Here is a 6,384-nt window from a genome sequence, read left to right as displayed (position 1 = left end):
CTGATACCAGTAGTACATCGATGGCATCTGTTGTTAGGAGGTGTTCCACCTCGGCTCTGCTCCTCTGCAGGCCGTTAGCATTCCAAAGAACTATTTTTAGGCTATTTGCATGCTTTTGCGTTGAGGATGGAAGCAACAAGCTGCGTCATTTGCGAGAACATCTTCTCCATCATTCTTTCGACCATTCCTTCGAAGCGAGCAAACATTTGTTCCATGTTACTGGGTTGCGGAGCTTCAAGTGGGGTTTGACGGGTTTGGTTGGGATTGGTTTGCTGAGGCACTTGGGTAGACATGAGCGCATCTTTGTAGCTCATATTGGAGATACTTGGGAGCTTGGTGGTGCAGGGCTTGCTGATAGGGGTGGCCGGTCTGGGTTTGGGGGCTTGCTGTGCCTTTGCCTTTTTATAAGCAGGGCACCCTCTAAACGAGGCAGGGTGGTCCGCTTGGCAGTGAAGGCAGCATGCCTTCTCGTTCTCCTTCTTCGCGCATGCTCGTGTGTCGTGATGTCCACCACATTTTACACAGCGGTGTTCTAGAAAGCAGTAGCGTTGGGGGTGTCCAAAGCCTTGGCATCTGAAGCATTGCGGCACGTCATTAAATTTGAGCGGAGGCTCGATGGTGACGACCGACCTGCACAGTCTCCTGATCTGGTATACCTCCTCGTTGTTGCTAGCAGGTTCGAGGTTGGCGAAGAAGATCCCAAGGGGTTCTTTAGTTTTCCTCCCAATAGGATTGTGGAGGTCCCTGACCTTATGTCCCAGCTTTTCCAGTTCTTCTTGGATTTCGGCACGATCAGCGGTGTGAGGTAAACCCTTGATTACGACTCTGTAGGCTCTCTCATCCCTGGGTTGGAATGTGCGATGCTTTTATTCTGGGCCACGAGTTCCTGACGTAGCTCAGTATAAGACTCCTTGTCGGGCATCATAACTCGCACGTATTTCTTTCCGTTTTATATGAGAAGTCTTTGCTGGGGCCCACGAGAGTCGTAATCATCTTCAACAATGCAGATATGTTGGTCACGTCCGGGATGAAGATTGGGGGTGGCTTGAAAGTCCTCGGAGTAGGCTTGGGCTTAGTGACGCGCATGAATGGATTAACGGGATTCCTACTGTCCCTATCTACTATTTAGCGAAACCACAGCCAAGGGAACGGGCTTGGAATAAGTATTAGGGAAAGAAGACCCTTTTGAGCTTGACTCTAATCTGGCAGTGTAAGGAGACATAAGAGGTGTAGAATAAGTGGGAGATATTAGACCTCGGTTTGGTGTCGTCAATGAAATACCACTACTCTTATTGTTTCCTTACTTACTTGATTAAATGGAACGTGTATCATTTCCTAGCCATTATACGGATATATTTATTATATCTTATGGTATTGGGTTTTGATGCAAGCTTCTTGATCAAAGTATCACGAGTTTGTTATATAATCGCAAACAAATTCTTTAATAAAACGATGCATTTATGTATTTTTGATTTGAAAATTTGGTATAACTCCAATTGCTCAGGTATGATCCAATTCAAGGAAATTGACTCGGTACATCTCTCAAATAATAACGCAGGTGTCCCAAGGCCAACTCAGTGCGGACAGAAACCACACATAGAGCAAAAGGGCAAATGCTGACTTGATCTCGGTGTTCAGTAAACACAGGGACAGCAAAAGCTCGGCCTATCGATCCTTTTGGTTTAAAGAGTTTTTAACAAGAGGTGTCTGAAAAGTTACCATGGGGATAACTGGCTTGTGGCGGCCAAGCGTTCATAGCGACGTCGCTTTTTGATCCTTCGATGTCGGCTCTTCCTAATATTGTGAAGCAAAATTTACCAAGCGTTGGATTGTTCACCCATGCAAGGGAACGTGAGCTGGGTTAAGACCCTCGTGAGACAGGTTAGTTTTACCAAAGACAAGAGAATAACAAGATGCGTAACGCCATAGGATTTTTTGGAGCACGATTTTTTCGCTGGCTCCAGAGGTGGCTCCAGGCTCTCTTGAATTTTTGTTCGTGAGCGAGAGAGCGGAGAGCGCTACAGCGAACAGCTCTTTTCTACGCATACAGTGATAGCACACAACTGTATGTGTGCACACGGATGCTCGTGCATTTTAAATGTGACAAAATATGCCCTTCACCTTTGAAGATCTTAGACTTTAAATCTATATTATTTTTGATCATGCGAAAAATTCTTATTTTGCATTGCCTTAACGTTATTATTATTTAATTAAAGCTTAGAAATAGTAATAGCAGAATCTTAATATCATAATAATATAAACAGTTTTTACAATAAACAGATTTCATATTTTTATTTATTTTATATATGTTGTTGTTTTTATGTTTTCTACTGCTTATTGTTTTTTTATGAAATATTTATTTCTCAATGTAATGTCTTCCTTTTGGAAAATGTGTGTTTAAAATTAGAGCAGTTATAATAATTTCCTTTGTATTTGCTTGATTTATTTAGTATATTTATTCAGTCATTTGACTTAATATGATGTATGTAAATGAACAATATTTGTTATTTAAAATGCACATTCGATTCACTTGTTTTCAGTTTCAGTTTTTTTTTATATTCCAATTTGATATTTTTAAAAAGCGCGCAATTTCATCATATTGCTACAAAATTGGCTCCACTGAAGGTTATCCTTTGCTTGATGATTCGATATAAAATAAACGGTTGCCAAACACCTCGTCATCAATTTAGTGACGCATATGATATTGTCCCTATCATATAATTAATATAAAGAATTTAAAGAATTTTATCAAGAGTACCCAAACACCTCGTCATCAATTTAGTGACGCATATGATATTGTCCCTATCATATAATTAATATAAAGAATTTAAAGAATTTAAAGAATTTTATCAAGAGTAGCCAAACACCTCGTCATGAATTTAGTTTTTTTTTTTTTTTTTTTTTTTTGGGGGTAGCCTTTTATTTATTATTTAAAATCTGTCCTTGTGGACAATAAATAAATTTTATGGAGGGAAACATTAACGTAGGGGGAGTACATCGAGTGTACTTGGGTAGGGGTTAAGTATGATTAAGTATGTTGAGTAAGGTCAAGCGGGTGCGTTCTCTGCAGGCGTCTAAGGGATTGGCTATTGTCCAGAAGGTTGACGGCCAGGTGGTTGTGGTGGTTCTCCAGTCTGCTAGCATATCTCACACTGTGTCTATAGATCTCGTCGTCTACCCATGGAATCCCGAGCTCCTCGTGGATGGCGGAATTTTCTATGCGAAGTGCTTGCAGTGCCCAACAGCTGAATTCCGTACGTCCAGATTGGCTTGAGAATAGTCTTGTAGACGAGAATCTTTAGTTTCTCTCGCAGTTTGGACTTTTTACCGATGAGCCAGTGGAGTTGCTTAAGGCGTATGTTGGCCTGTATACGCTTTCTGTTGATGTGGGGGCCCCAAGTCAGCCTTCTGTCCAGGGTCAGCCCTAAGTATTTGGGGGTGCTGGAGGTAGGGATGGTGTCGCCGTCAAGTGAGACCGGGGGGCATTCTCCTCTGCGCAGAGAGAAGTTTGTGTGGGAGGATTTATCAGCGTTGGCCACGATGTTCCAGCGTTTCAGCCATGGATCCAATGCATCCAGTTGCCTCTGGATGATGGCTGATGCTCGTTGAGGGTTTGTTGCGGTGGCAAGGAACGCCGTGTCATCTGCATAGGTGGCTGCTGTGAGGTAACGGGAGGGTATGATAGGGAGGTCTGCTGTAAACAGGGTGTAGAGGATGGGACCAAGGACGCTGCCTTGAGGTACTCCGGCTCGTATAGGCCTTGTCGTGCTGGTTGAGGAACCGCATCGCACTTGGAACTCTCTTCCTTCAGTATACGATTTGAATAGGCCATAGTGGAAACTGGTAAGGTGGGACTTGAGTTTGTAGAGGAGTCCAGGATGCCACACTCTGTCGAACGCCTGCTTGACATCCAGGAAGACTGCCGAACAGTAGCGTTTTTTCTCGAATGCGTGCTACGAGCCGGTGGCATTGCTCGGGTGTTCCGTGGGATCGCCTGAAGCCAAACTGGTGATCAGGGATCAGTCCAGCCTCGTCCAGTACTGGCAACACTTTGCGCAGAAATACTCTTTCGAGTATTTTGGAGAGGATTGCCAGCAGACTAATCGGTTTATATGAGGCAAGATTGGCTTCAGGTTTTCCAGGTTTGAGGATGAGAATGACTACTGCACGTTTCCATGATCTCGGGAAGTACCCTAGTGAGAAGCATCTGTTGTATATGTTGGCCAGCAACTGGGAACAGGGAAGTGGCAGCATTTCAAGGGATGTGGCATCGGTGCGATCCAGTCCTGGGGATTTGCTAGCCTTTAGGGAGGCGATCTAGTGGGTAAAAATTTAAAATAAATTTATAAAAATAAATCCATTCGAATACGGCCATTTTTATATAGCACTCGTTATTCGGATTTCCATTTTAAAATTCTACTTGTTTTACCAAATAACAAGAAGTTCATACAATAATTTTATAATGTTTTAATATAATTTTGTCATTATATATGCATATTTCATTCTAAAATATCATTTTATTTCCAACATACATAATTATTGTATCCACACTTGTACAGTTTTTGTTTAACCAAATATAAGTTAAATCATTTGCGTCTTGATGATATATTTAAAATTTATTTCTGTTCATATAACTCTCTGGTAATATATAACATAAAACCAAGCGCACATGATAATATTTCCCAATTTATATATTATTTTATATTTCTTTCATATAATAATATGAATCCATTTGTATTATACCTTTTTAATAAACTAATATTTGCCTGCCACCAAAAATTAACGATATTATATGGAAACGATTTGTTTATTTTCACTTATACGTATAATAAATATTCATTTTCATATGTATATGATTTAATTTATATGAGTAAATTCATGTGAATACATAAGTTTTGAACAATATGAGAGGTCGGCGCAACCACTGCCTACCTATAGTAGTTTTTGAACCTTCTGTCGTAGTACTGTGATAGGTTCAACAAGTAGTACGGTATTTTGGTAGTTGATGAAATAGACTTGGCTCTGGAGCTCAGAGCTTCTGCTCTGCTTGAAACGGTTTATTCGAATAATCAAAGTGTGCTGAAGTTGGGTTCAGCTAACCCGCACATACATTGCTTATATCTATGTATTCTTACTTACATTTATACATATACATATGTATGCAGAAGGCATTGACCACTTGAGCTGCAAAGTGCATGCTCAGCATTCCCACGCTCCGCGATCGGCTTATGTATAAGCGTTAGATCGTATTACTGGGGCGCTGGAGTGCTTACGTAGTTTTTGGTGGTCTTTTTTGTATATTTGTATATTTATATTTATTATGACAAAGTGTCACAATGTATTGACGCTATGTTATACCCAATCATTTATTGTATTCTTAGGGTAGATTAGTCCAATATGCTACACCTCCCTTTTTAAAGAAATGACGTAATATATGTAGTCATTGAGTTCTCAATATTAATATTGTGTTTAGAAAGGAAAAATTTTTTTTGAAATTGATTTTTCTTATTAATTATTAGCAATGTTTTGTCTCAAAGCATTTTTGTATAATGACAGAATAATACAAAAAATGTATGTTGAATTACGATGTTTTTGGTTTTATGTTTAACTTTCTTAGAAGGAAAAATAATTAAATTTTTTTTTTTGTGGTTTTTTTTTTTTTTGTTTTGAGGTTGATCAGCCCTTTTCTTAAGTGAAATGAAACGTTTCATTGATTATATATTTTTAGTCTATCCTTATGTACTTTTTGCTTCTTTTGTTTTGTATCTCAAATTACTATGCTATCTCTGTCTTCTATGGTTTCTACAGTATAAGGGCCTATATACAGAGGTGGTCAAAAGTATTTTCACAACGCACAATATTTGCAAACTTCAACTTCTTTTTGTTATATTTCTTCTTGTTGTTGTCCGATTTGCCTGAAATAGTTCTTATCGCTTAGCTTGATCTATGCAGAAGGTAGTCGAAAAGAAATACGAAAGATAACGGTTCATAGTACAAAGCTTAAAGCAAAAGAAAATATGCATGCAAGTTGTCAATAGTATTTTCACATGTTTATTGCGCTTCAAAAGTATTTTCACTCAACTTAATTTAGTAAATTTCAGCTTAACATCTAATTTCAACATAAGAATTTCTTTATTTTATATAAATACAATACTAATATTTTGTAACACCACCTTTGGCATCAATAACTGCTTGAAGTCTTTTTGGTATTGACCTTACCAAAGTTTGTGCAAATTCTAATGTCAATTTGGACCAAATCTCCGCTATTTCAATGATGGCTCCCTCTCGTTTTCTATTTTTATCAATAGTTCGTTGGTTTTTAATAAAAGCCCAAACGTTTTCAATGATATTAAGGTCTGGGCTTTGGGGGGGCCACGGAAGAAC

General features: G+C 39.1%; 1 pseudogene across 1 annotated transcript; it reads left to right on the top strand.

The window, feature by feature from the left end:
• Positions 1 to 1,072: 1,072 nt before the first annotated feature.
• On the top strand, positions 1,073 to 1,893 carry 28SrRNA-Psi:CR45848 (28S ribosomal RNA pseudogene:CR45848; annotated as a pseudogene; the record flags this gene model as incomplete). Its single annotated transcript is given in 1 exon segment — positions 1,073 to 1,893. The product of its transcript is annotated as a 28S ribosomal RNA pseudogene (ribosomal RNA).
• Between the last annotated feature and the right edge of the window lie 4,491 nt (positions 1,894 to 6,384).

This window comes from Drosophila melanogaster, assembly GCF_000001215.4.
Source record: "Drosophila melanogaster chromosome X; Y rDNA sequence".
Classification (NCBI taxonomy): Eukaryota; Metazoa; Arthropoda; class Insecta; order Diptera; family Drosophilidae; genus Drosophila; species Drosophila melanogaster.
The sequence above is the reverse complement of the archived record's forward strand: the minus strand, read 5'-3'. Positions and strand labels throughout refer to the sequence as shown.